We start from the raw sequence: 12,698 nt of genomic DNA, 5'->3' as shown, positions 1-12,698 counted from the left end.
ACTAGAGGGTGACCAGGAAAACTAGTCGTCGCAGTCCACGAGGCAAGGGCTGCGACGCTGTCGAACTGCGGAAGCCCTCAGCAAAGACCATCGAACGTGATAGACGTGCTTGTGGATGGTGTTCGTGCATCTGCCCTTGTAGATACTGGAGCCGCCGTATCCGTCATGGACGCAAAGCTTAGCCGAATACTGCGCAAAGTGACCACGCCACTTTCCGGGCTCTCCCTCCGTACAGCCAGCGCCCAAAGCATTCACCCTACAGCGATGTGTACAGCCCGCCTCATGATTCAGGACGTGATGTATGCCGTCGAATTCATCATCATTCCTTCATGCTCTCACGACGTCATCCTAGGATGGGATTTTCTCTCCCGCCACGACGCCGTCATTCATTGCGCACCAGCAGAAATAGAGCTGTCACCATTCTCTTCTTTGACGCCGGCCGACAGTCCATCTGCTGCAAGCAAGTTACTCGTCAGGGACGACACGCAAGTGCCTGCAAACTCGTCCGCGGCGGTGTCGGTCTACTGCGCAAGTCTTTCCGACACCGCTGCACTCCTCTCACCATCTCATCGTGTTTTCACCAGAAAAGGTTTGCTGGTTCCTTTCGCGACCGTGCAACTAACTCGCGGCAACACCACCATTTTTGTTCTGAACTCATCCCCGTAGTGTTACGTTGGTGCGAGGGGAATGTCTCGGCAGCGTGGAACCCATCGAAGACGCACAAGTCATGGATCAACCTGATGACACGCACTGCCGAAGCTCCAATACGCTTAGTGCTGTTTCTACATCTGTTTCATCATCCGCTGATGTATTCGGTCCTTCCATTGCCGACAACCTTACGTCGGTCCAGCGCTCCCAGCTTCTGGCCCTGTTGGAAGAATTCCGCTTTTCTTTCGATGTCGCTCAACCTTCTCTCGGCCGCACATCTACTGTTACGCATCGCATTGACACAGGCGCACAACCACCACTACGGCAACGTCCATATCGCGTATCTCCCACAGAACGCCGTGTAATCAACGAGCAAGTGGACGACATGCTACGCCGTGATGTTATTCGACCCTCTAACAGCCCCTGGGCGTCTCCTGTCGTTCTCGTCGCGAAGAAGGACGGTTCTGTGCGGTTCTGTGTGGACTACCGACGTCTCAACAAGATCACTCGTAAGGACGTGTACCCACTACCGCGAGTGGATGACGCGATTGACAGCCTGCAAGGAGCCGAATTCTTTTCATCTCTAGATTTGCGCTCAGGGTACTGGCAAGTACCTATGGCTGAGGACGCTCGACCGAAGACCGCTTTCGTCACTCCCGACGGCTTGTACGAATTCAACGTCATGCCGTTTGGGCTGTGCAATGCGCCCGCCACCTTTGAGCGCATGATGGATACCGTTCTGCGTGACCTGAAATGGCACACGTGCCTGTGCCACCTCGATGACGTCGTCGTTTTCGCTCCGGACTTCTCTACGCACCTTCAACGCCTGCGGCATGTTTTAACGCGTCTGAGTGACGCCAGTCTGCAACTTAACCTAAAGAAATGCCGATTTGCAGCTCGGCAGTTGACAATACTCGGCTACGTCGTGTCCAAGGACGGAATTCGCCCCGATCCAGCCAAGCTTCGGGCCGTGACCGAGTTCCCCAAGCCGACATCCGTCATGGAACTGCGCAGTTTCATAGGACTGTGTTCCTACTTTCGGCGCTTCATCCGAAACTTCGCGTCTATCGTATCGCCGCTGACAAAGCTCCTCGGTAGTAACGGGCCTCTCCATTCGTGGTCATCACAGTGTGACGACGCATTCACAACGCTCCGTCGTTTGTTGACGTCGCCTCCCATACTCCGCCACTACGACCCTACTGCCCCTACAGAGGTGCACACGGACGCCAGTGGTGTCGGTCTCGGCGCTGTCCTTGCGCAGCGCAAACCAGGGTTCCCGGAATATGTCGTGGCGTATGCAAGCCGTACGCTTACAAAAGCCGAGACTAATTACACCGTCACTGAGAAAGAATGTCTGGCAATCGTCTGGGCCCTTACCAAGTTCCGACCTTATTTATATGGTCGCCCATTTGATGTAGTCGCCGACCATCACGCGCTATGCTGGTTGTCATCTTTGAAAGATCCCTCAGGCCGTCTCGCCCGGTGGCCACTTCGCCTGCAAGACTACGACATCCGCGTGCTGTACCGCAACGGAAGGCAACATGCTGACGCCGACGCCCTGTCGCGCTCTCCCTTGCCTGACGACAATGCCCACGACTCAGCGTCTCACCTTGCCGTTTCTTCCATTAGCATTCATGCCATTGCTACTGAACAGCGCAAGGATCAATGGATTGCCTCACTGATAGACTTGCTGACTGATCCATCCACTCCATCCACTCGCGCGTTGCGTCGTCAAGCCCACCATTTCGCCGTTCGCGACGACCTTCTCCACCGACGCAATTACAACGGTGACGGCCGCCAGTGGCTACCAGTCATACCCCGCAGTCTGCGCTCTGACATATGCGAACTCTTTCATACTGAACCGCAATGTGCGCACTCCGGGGTATCGAAGACTTACCAGCGCATTCGCCAACGGTACTTTTGGCGCGGCATGTACCGCTATGTGCAGAAATTCGTTCGCTCCTGCATAGAATGTCAGCGCCGCAAAACTTCAACGCACCTGTCGCCGGTAGGTCTGCAACCTCTACCTTGCCCTGCCAGGCCGTTTGGGCGCGTTGGCATCCATTTGTATGGGCCACTTCCACTAACGTCGGCTGGTAACCGCTGGGCCATTGTTGCTGTGGACCACCTCACGCGATACGCCGAAACTGCCGCTCTCCCCGCGGCTACAGCGAGCGATGTGGCCTCCTTCCTGCTCCAACGATTCATGCTGGGACACGGTCCACCTCAGGAACTGCTCAGTGTTTGAGGCCACGTCTTCCTGTCTGAAGTCGTCGAAGCCATTCTCAAAGAGTGCAACGTTGTTCACCGCAAAACTGCTGCTTACCACCCGCAGACGAATGGCCTCACTGAACGCTTCAACCGTACGCTCGGCGACATGCTCTCCAAGTACGTCGCCGCCGATCACACAAATTGGGATTCCATTCTACCCTTCGTCACCTACGCATATAATACCGCCCCTCAGAGCACTACTGGCTTTTCTCCTTTCTTTTTATTATATGGAAGGCACCCGTCGCACACCATCGACACTATACTTCCGTACAAGCCAGATCCGTCAGAGTGGGCGCCTATTTCTGCTACAGCCAAGCTTGCTGAAGAGTGTCGAGAGCTTGCAAGGACCTTTACAGCGCATGATCAAGAGCGGCAAAAAGGCATTCGCGCTGACACCAGCACTACTGCGCCCACGTTCCTCCCTGGAGCGCTCGTCTGGCTCTCGATCCCTACCACTTCAACTGGCCTATCTTCAAAACTATTGCCCAAATACGAAGGCCCCTACCGTGTCGTCGAACGCACTTCCCCTGTAAATTACTTGATCGAACCCATCGAACCATCTTCGGACATGCGCCGTCGAGGGCGCGACATTGTCAACGTGGAGCGCCTCAAAGCCTACCATGACCCGCTCATAGTAACCAGCTGTTAGGTCGCCAGGCGGCTCCCTCTTCGTACCCGGGGTAGTTGTGGCGAAGCCTTCGAACAGTGGGTCGTCCTCTTCAGCGGCTTCTAGTGGGTTGCCCTTTTTATCAAAAGGAAGAGCAGCTCGTGCAGAGAGTCGGTACCCGCATTGACTGTCGCTGTCAAGCATCGTCGACAAGTGTCCGCCAATAAACGTCTCAACAATATATATATATATATATATATATATATATATATATATATATATATATATATATATATATATATATATATATATATATATATATATATATATATATATATATATATATATATATATATATATATATATTTATTTATTTATTTATTTATTTATTTATTTATTTATATACGAATCTTGATGAAGGCCAGACTCTAGGCCGAAACGTCGAAATAAACCACGTTCTGACGGCTCACGGAGGATCTACCGGACTATATATATATATATATATATATATATATATATATATATATATATATATATATATATATATAAATATATATATATATATATATATATATATATATATATATATATATATATATATATATATATATATTAACGAGGGTCTCGTACTGGCACACTTGGTGCCTCTAGGTTCTATACGGGGGACGATTGGTAAGCTGCCAGTTAGTAATAAGTTCACGTGCTACGTGACGCCAAACAGGCTCATAAAGAGTGTACCACACTCGCCGCCATGGCTACTAGTGGCGCTGACTGACACTGCCACGTTTAAATTGACATAGATACCCAATAAAGTGGCTGGGGGGATAGCTGTCGTGATAGCTCAGTGGTAGAGCATCGAACGCGTTATTCGAAGGTCGCAGGTTCGGATCCTGCCCACGGCAAGTTATCTTTTCACCCACTTTTCTTCATATTTACATTACGATTCGGACGAATATCTTTCCCTATACTTTCCTTGGCATTATTGTCTGTTAGATCTCATTAATAGTAATTGTGTAAAAACACGGAAAAACAAGCCCTTAGGTATACACTTCTTTCCTCACACACAAACAAACACACACACACACACACACACACACACACACATATACGGGTGTTGTGTCTGTCTACCTTATTACAATGGCGCAGCCGTTCAACCAACCTGGGTGCGGCGACCTGCGTGAAGAAACCGTCCTACGGAGCGGACGCACTCTCCAGCGGCCCACAGCTCCTGCTACCGTGGCCATGACATCCGACCTGGCCAACGTGGGTACCAAAGCCAGCACGCTGCCTACAGGCGTCCTTGCCAAACCGCAAGGTGACTCCACTGACTTGGCTTCGCAAACCGCCTCCTTGCCCAGGGACGCCGTACACGCTCCCTTGGCCTTCGCCTCAGGTACCATCCCAAGAGCAACGTCAGTACCGTCGCCAGAAGACAGGCGTAATTATTCGCCTGTAGCCGCCAGCGAACTTTGCACGGTTCTGCAGGCTATCGCTACTTCGAGCCAGCGTCTTGCAGACGCCACCGTCACCTTCTCAGCAGCCTGTGCACGCACCATGTTGCCTCCTCCGTCTATGGCAGAAATTTCTGACTTTACTGGGGTTGATCAAGACCCAGCTGTCTGGCTGGATGAAAACCATTCGTTGGCCCGTCGACATGCATAGAATGATGACGTGACGCTATCGCTAGCCGTAAGCGGACTGCGCAAGTCCGCCAAAGTGTGGCATCAATACGATGGCTGCAAGTACAAATCCTGGAGTGACTGGACTATACAGCATTCGTCACGGCCTTCCCACCACTTCCATCCGCATACACAACCATTTCATGCGCATGCGATCGCGTCGGCAGGCTCCATCGAAAGACGCCCGTAAATACGGCTACGAGAAGCTCCGGCTTCTCGACAAATGTGGCATTACATGGATCTCTCCGGCTGCCCGCCTGTATGGCGATGATGGCTTGGCTGACCCTACCCATGCTGCCATCTTATCTTGCCAGTCACCTGAAGCGTCACCCCAGGTTTTCGCTGAAAAGGCAGCCGAACTTCAGGAGAACTCTCGTCGTCGGCTAAGCTTGGACACATTACCGACTGTCCGTTCAACTTACGCCTCCACACGACACAGATGCTTCAAGTGCGGTCGCATTGGCCACAACGCCAAGGAGTGTCGTCAACCTTTCCAGACCCGAATCCACTACCAAGCTTGTCAAACTCCTCGGATGACCATTCATGTTGAGGGAATAGGTGACCTATCTGCTCTGGTGCTGACATTGGATACCGGTGCAGAACGAATGGCACTACAACGACGTCATGCTCCGGACACTATTTGACCGTGGACGCAACCTGCCCTCTGCGGACTTGGAGGAAGTGCTATGCCAGTCGGAATGCTCGACATTTCAGTCCGTACGGCAGTGGGCACTAAAGTTCTTCCAGTCATTCCCGTCTTTGAAGACCTCCCTGCCGACATGATCCTTGGTGCTGACTTCTTGCTATCTGATGACATTGAGCTCACCATACATCGCGGCCACGTCAAGCTCTGGTCTTCGACAGCTGGGACTACCGCCACAACCCTGCCACCACCGACAGGTGAGCCGTCCACTCCGCCTACCTTATCTTCTATATTGGCTCGCCATCAGCCAGTATTCGCTAGCAATACAGCAAAACTGCCAGGCACTAATTTGCTGCTTCATCGCATACCAACGGGAGATCATCCGCCAATATGTGTACCACTGCGACGATACACTGAACGAGAACGGGCAGTGATCGCAGAACAAGTAGATGAAATGCTTGCCGCAGGCATTATTAGGCCGTCATTGAGTCCGTGGGCAGCGCCAGTCGTCCTTGTTCGCAAGAAAAATGGATCACTACGCTTCTGCGTGGACTACAGGCGGCTCAATAGGTGTACAATGCCTGACTCCTACCCTTTACCCCGCATTGACGACGCTGTTGATACAGTACGTCACTGCAAGTTCTTTTCGTCGCTTGATTTACGCGCAGGGTACTGGCAGATTAACGTCGCGGAGGAAGATAGTTGTAAAACGGACTACCGCACACCTTTCGGTTTGTATGAATTCGACCGCATGCCGTTTGGACTAAGAACGGCTCCTAGCACTTTTCAGTGTGCGATGAATTCAGTGCTCGGACCATTGAAAAACCACGCCTGTGTGGTGTACTTAGACAGCATCTTGTTCGTTGGCAGGACGGAAGATGAACACCTTCGCAATTTGGACGAAGTAGTACACAGACTCTATGCAGCAGGGTTTCGTTTGAACCAAGAGAAATGCCAGTTTGGTGTGTCCAAGATTTCGTACCTGGGACATAATATATCTCCTGTCGGCATTCAGCCACTTTGGGAGCGAATAGCTGCCATGTCGCAGTATCCCACACCAACCTGCTTGAAGCAGGTTCAGTCATTTTTGGGTATGGCGTCGTATTTGCGAAGGTTTATTCCCCACTTCGCTTCGATCACAGCTCCTTTGAGCGGTCTTCTTAAAAAAGACGTGCGGTTTGAATGGGGCGTCTCACAAGAAAATGCTTTTCGAGCTATAAAACAAAAGCTCACTTGTTGCCCCATACTAAGTCACTTCAATGAAGACTGGTCCACCGAAGTGCACACTGATGCCAGCCAAGTCGGCCTAGGAGCTGTGTTAGTGCAGCGTGATCGAGATGGCGTGGAACACGTGGTCGCTTATGCCAGCCGAAAACTTTCAGACACAGAGCGCCACTATCACTCCAACGAGCTTGAATGTCTTGCAGTGGTATGGAGCGTCATGATAAGTTTCGACATTATCTTTTCGGGCGTAAATTCACTGTTGTGACTGATAATGCTGCTATAGCATGGATGTTCTCCAAGCAGCAACTTAAGCACAAATTTTCCCGGTGGATAATCACGCTGCAAGAATACGATTTTGACGTGCGCCACCGCGCCCCGCCGGCGGGCTAAACAACGTCGTCGATGCACTCTCACGGAACCCCCTCGACTGTGCGCAACAAACCAGGCAAACCCACATTTATTTCGCCCAAATGGATATATCCCGAGCCCAACAGGAGGATAAAGATTTGGCATCCATTATTGCATCTATCACTGACGAGGGAAATCACAGTACTTTTGTGGTGCGCAATGCCGCATTGTACCGGCGTCACTGGCAAGCGGACCGATCCGAAGAACGTTACCTCGTGGTGATGCCGAAATCCCACAGGTCACAAATATTACAAGCCATTCATGACTCCCCAGAAGGCGGACACGCCGGCCAACGAGCCACGCACCAGAAACTACAAGAACGTTTTTGGTGGCCGAAGATGCAAAGTAGCGTCCGTTCTTATGTCGCCAGTTGCAAAATCTGCCAGCAGTTTAAGCGACTGCCTGGGTGTCAACCTGGATTACTAACACCAATCCAGATACCCGAAACGATTTTCCACACGATTGGCATTGATTACACGAGACCTCTACCCACCACCACTGCGGGAAACGTTCCGTCATTGTAGCAGTAGACTACCTGTCAAAATATGTGGAAGTAGAGACTGTGCCATCTCTTGCATCTACTTACCTAATCGACTTCCTCAAGCACCGATTTGAATGGAGGCATGGCTTACCAAAAAAGTTAATATCTGTTTGGGCTACAACGTTTCGTAGCGGGGAACTGAAAAAGTACCTTTGCACGGCAGGCGTGCAGCACCACTTCGCAGCTGCGTTTCATCCTCAAGCAAACGGCCTTACTGAGAGAACCAACCAGAGCATCCAGGCATGACTCGCTCCATATATGAAGGCAGGGAAAAGAGCAGAGGATGACTGAGACGTCCACCTTCCGTCAGCCGCTTTTGCGATTAACACGGCACTGCAGACGTCTACCGAGGAAATGCCCTACGAAATTGTTTATGGGAAACTGCCACAGCTGAAAGCGGTCCTCAGTCTGGATGTTCCCATTATAATTCCGCGTGTTAACGATCGCAAAGCGGCCTGTCAGAAGATCTGAACTAAGGCGATCTAGAAAGCCACCCTCGCACAAGAAAATCAAAAGCGCCACTATGACAGACGCCGTAGGCCCGCTCCTGCTTACAACATCGGTGACGAGGTCTGGGTGCAAAGGGGCACCAGCGGGCCTGGCAAGAAGCTACTCCGTAAGTTCGACGGGCCATTCATAATTACTCGGCGTGTAGGAGAAAATACCTGGCGTGTGAACAACTCAGATGCGAACTTCACTCTCGATAAACGCAAAAGAAACAACTTTGCCGTGCATGTGTTGCGCATGAAAAAAGCAGCCAGATCTGTGCAGGTGCAATTAACTGTAATTTCTTTTTTTTCTTTGTCAGGTCCGCAATGTGCCAGAATGTAACGAAGAGCGGGGCGGCAGCTGTGGACCATGGACTGGAAAGAGAGGAAGAAGAGGCAGAATAGAACAGCTTGCCTAATGACGGGTGTTGTGTCTGTCTCGCTTACTACAATATATATATGATTGATTGATTTGTGGGGTTTAACGTCCCAAAACCACCATATGATTATGAGAGACGCCGTAGTGGAGGGCTCCGGAAATTTTGACCACCTGGGGTTCTTTAACGTGCGTACAAATCTGAGCACACGGGCCTACAACGTTTACACCTCCATCGGAAATGCAGCCGCCACAGCCGGGAATCGAATTCGGGACCTGCGCTATATATATATATATATATATATATATATATATATATATATATATATATATATATATATATATATATATATATATATATATATATATATATATATATATATATATATATATATATATATATATGTATATATATAGGTTGAAGTAGTAATACAAAACTGAGCAATTTTATATATACAAAAGGCAAATGCAAAAGAAAGTAATAAAGATGACAGAACAAGTAAAGACACAACCTGTACAGATCGAGCAAAAGAAGCTTTTGAGAATAATGGACATTGGGTCTCAATGACCACGATGTTTTTCTTCTTGCATAATGACCACACATACATGACAGCGTGCTCTTTTGGCCTTTTACTGAGAGTAATACTTTTCTCGCTGCAGTTTTTTTTTTCTAATTACAGCTAAACTTCACGTATTTTCTTTAGATAATAAGCTTCACGTAAGTAATGCCATGGCTGGGTAATGCATTTGCGGTTCCTCAAAGGGATAATGAACAAAAATCAGAAAAACAGACGAAACTTCGAAATTCAACTCGGACGATGCCACTGTTCCAACAAACAGAGTTTATTTTCCACATTTTTGAACAGCTGGTTGCTTTGCTGTTGCTTTTAATACCGGCTGACATTGTACGTGCCTAGAGTGTCTTAGAAATATTCTAGGTCACTCTAAACTTGCCCGTTTCAGGTGTGTGTGATGTCGCCAAACGTCACCTTCTCTAGTTCACGGCGTTCTCTAGTTTTGCTTTAGTCAGTCTGTCGTAGCATAGATGACCTAACTTTGGTCAGGAACAGCCAGGCCATACAGGAGAAGCTTCTACTATCAGTATACATCACTGTGGTGCATCTGTGCGGTAATGAACTCGATTTGATTTGTTTGACAGTTTAGTCTGAACTGTTTGTTTGACAATTCAAATCAACTGTTGTTCTGCAAAAGTCAAATTTTAGACTCCTGAAACCAAATGGTGGCACATCCGTTTATAACAACATAATTAAAACCTGTTTTTATTGAGAGTTTCATGTGTTATTTGTTTTCAAACACAAGGAAGCTTCAGCACCGACAAGTTATGTATTCAGATTCTGTCAAGGTGCTCAAAACCCACTTCTTTTCATTATCACACAACTTAGCAGAAGCAGCTTAGCTGCAGTGATGAACTCATGCATACCGCCAGAGCTGTTCGAGGAACAAATTGGGAAAATGATGAATCTATTGTATATGTATAAACACCATACAAGGTTATCAAAATCTACTGTGGCCACAAATCTGCCTGTGTGTTGAGGTAAATCAGATGTCATGTTGATAATGCCTTTTTTTTCCCGGCATTCTATGAAGAAAATTCATGCCATGTGCTCTGCGAGACACTCAGTTAAGTACTAATTTGACATTTCTTGTGATGTTTTTTTTTTTGGGGGGGGGGGGGAGGGGGAGGCTTTGAAGAACTTGTCCTGTCCCGAATTGCTTGCAGTGATGCTTTTCCTGTTGCAAGGTGCAGGCTGCTTCAAAACCAATTAACTCGCCTTATAGCCCTTGCTGGAATCGACCATTCTACAAGCATTTATATTACATGACATGCTGGGGCAAGATATCAGTAGTTTCAGACCTATCAGACTAAGCTGCCATGTAGAAATAGTTTAGTAACTGAGATGCATCAATGTGGAACAAGAATGGGGTGGAGCACATTTGGCTAGTATTCTCAAATCATGGATGGTAGACTGCTACTATTCCTCAAGAGGAAGGTATATAAGAGCTGAATCCTAGAGGTGCTTACCTACGGAGCATAAACCTGTAAGATTACAAAGATGGTTGAACTTAAGTTGAGGACCACGCAGCGACCTATGGAAAGGAAAATGATAGGTGCAACCTGAAGAGACAAGAAGAGAGCAGAGTTGATTAGGGAACAAAAGGGTGTTTAGGAAATCATAGTTGATATTAAGAAGAAACAGATATGGGCCGGGCATACACTCTGTCTTTCTAAACTTTGATGCATTGTGTTTTGTTTTTTTGCATGAAGCACATGCTATTTAGCACATCTGCACAATAATTGTGTATTGTTGCATTTACTACAAAAATATTTGTTGAAAATTTATAAAGTTACAAGGCCAGAATCAAGGTAATTGAAATGACCACAAAGCGATGAATCAAGGAGCGTCAGATGATCCCATGCTACTACCCCTTCTTAGGCATTGCGACGAACTGTGCTAATTCACTAGTGATTACCGCAGTTCCATCTAGTAATTGTTGCGAGACTAATTTATTAATTCGATTGCAAGGTTGATAAATTTCAGATCTTCAACAGTGTGCACAGACAACTTTGAACTTGCGAATAACTCGATGGTTATGAATGGTTGTTAAAACATATATTTATGTCAGCAAGAAATTGCTCTAATTAGCGATTTGCATGTAAACAAAATGTGTACATGCCTTCCGAAGACAGAATGGCGTGATTGCAGCCAAGTGAAGTCCCTCATTGAACATGATATGTGTTTTCAAATCAATCCTTCAAAAGTCGAGAAGAGAATAGATACAACTGATTCTTATCTAGATAAACACACACGCACAAAATAGCCGGATAATGTGGACGAGATTTCAAAACTGAGCATTTCAAAACAAGAGCAGTCGTGTGTATATTGCACCTAGATGGCTACATGCACATTTCTATAGCGCTGTCAATAGAAAAAAAAAAACGAGTGTAAAAGCCGAACAAAACTTTCACACTCCGTAACATGACAACTGGAGGTAACGCGGGGTCAACTTGCAACATTGTTCGTAAATATCAACAAGTTCGTTTTTATAAGGTAAACAGTTTCGATAAACAGGATCTCTACGCAACACGCAATGAGTTGTTGTCCGTCGGCCAAACATTCAAGCAACGTGACAACAGCGGAGAATGGCCGCATATGACTGGCTCCTATGAGTATATCGACCTTGAACAGCATGCTCCGAGCTTATCGCTGCACCATCGGATGAGCGTCCAAGTCTCCAAAGGCGGCGGCATCAACCTTCGGCGGTTCTTGACGTCTGGTCGCGAAGTAGCGAAGCGGAAAGTAGATGAGGTGTGGAACGGCCGCTATGACGAGTAGTTTTTTTTTCACGAGATCCTTGCCTTCGCAACCCTCGACATACCCGCGGCTCTTATCGGACACTCGAATGAATGACTCTGTGAATGAATGGAATCAATAATGCTGCTTCAAGCGTAGTCGTCATTCGCAAGGTTTGGTTAGTAGCGCAGTTTTGAGTGTAAAGTAGACATACCGTCCTGATCGAGAACCACCGCAACGACAGATTGCGAAAATCAGTTTGCGAAACCAGCCAGCTGCTAGACCAAGCTAGGTGTTCTATGACCGAGCTAGCCACCCTAACCGAGAAAATTAACTTTACAATTTTGGTGGCGTACTTGTTGTCGATGCCACTGAGACTATGCTCGCGGTGACTGATTTTCGGGAGAAATCTTCCACGCAGGCAGCACAGGTTTCAGTCACGCACTGTTATTGCGAAAATTGCACGTATCACAGTCACCGTTGTGCAAAGCAAAGTTGA

Source organism: Rhipicephalus microplus, chromosome 9, assembly GCF_043290135.1.
Source record: "Rhipicephalus microplus isolate Deutch F79 chromosome 9, USDA_Rmic, whole genome shotgun sequence".
NCBI classification, from domain to species: Eukaryota; Metazoa; Arthropoda; class Arachnida; order Ixodida; family Ixodidae; genus Rhipicephalus; species Rhipicephalus microplus.
The sequence above is the reverse complement of the archived record's forward strand: the minus strand, read 5'-3'. Positions refer to the sequence as shown.